This window comes from Pan troglodytes, chromosome 6 (genome assembly GCF_028858775.2).
Source record: "Pan troglodytes isolate AG18354 chromosome 6, NHGRI_mPanTro3-v2.0_pri, whole genome shotgun sequence".
Taxonomy (NCBI): Eukaryota; Metazoa; Chordata; class Mammalia; order Primates; family Hominidae; genus Pan; species Pan troglodytes.
In genome coordinates this window covers 110,513,983-110,514,345 of record NC_072404.2, presented here as the reverse complement: position 1 = coordinate 110,514,345, position 363 = coordinate 110,513,983, and the positions used below count along the sequence as shown (strand labels likewise).

Below are 363 nucleotides of genomic sequence, written 5' to 3'. Positions count from 1 at the left end.
CTCCTTATGTTTGGTGGCAGTCAATTCTGACACATCCGGGCTGTAAGACACCTGGTCAGCCCATGGTATTGAAACTCAAGTTTCCCTTTTGGGGGCATAGGAAGTGTCAGTTGAACCTGTAGATTTGAAGAAATTTTATTGATGGTGTAGACTAGCAGTCCCCAACCTTTTTGGCACCAGGCACCGATTTCATCTAAGACAATTTTCCCAAGGACTTGAGCTGTTGGCTATTGGGGGAATGGTTTTGGGATGATTCAAGCACATTACATTTACCGTTAGATTCTCATAAGGGGGTGCAGCCTAAATCCCTTGCATGCACAGTTCACAACAGGGTTCGTCCTCCTGGAAGAATCTCATGCCACT

The 363-nt window shown here is 45.7% G+C and overlaps 1 protein-coding gene across 1 annotated transcript in view; it reads right to left on the bottom strand.

Moving 5' to 3' along the window:
• Window positions 1–363, bottom strand: part of MUC12 (mucin 12, cell surface associated) — a 58,350-nt gene that overhangs the window by 37,444 nt on the left and 20,543 nt on the right. The gene's annotated exons all lie outside the window — the stretch shown is intronic.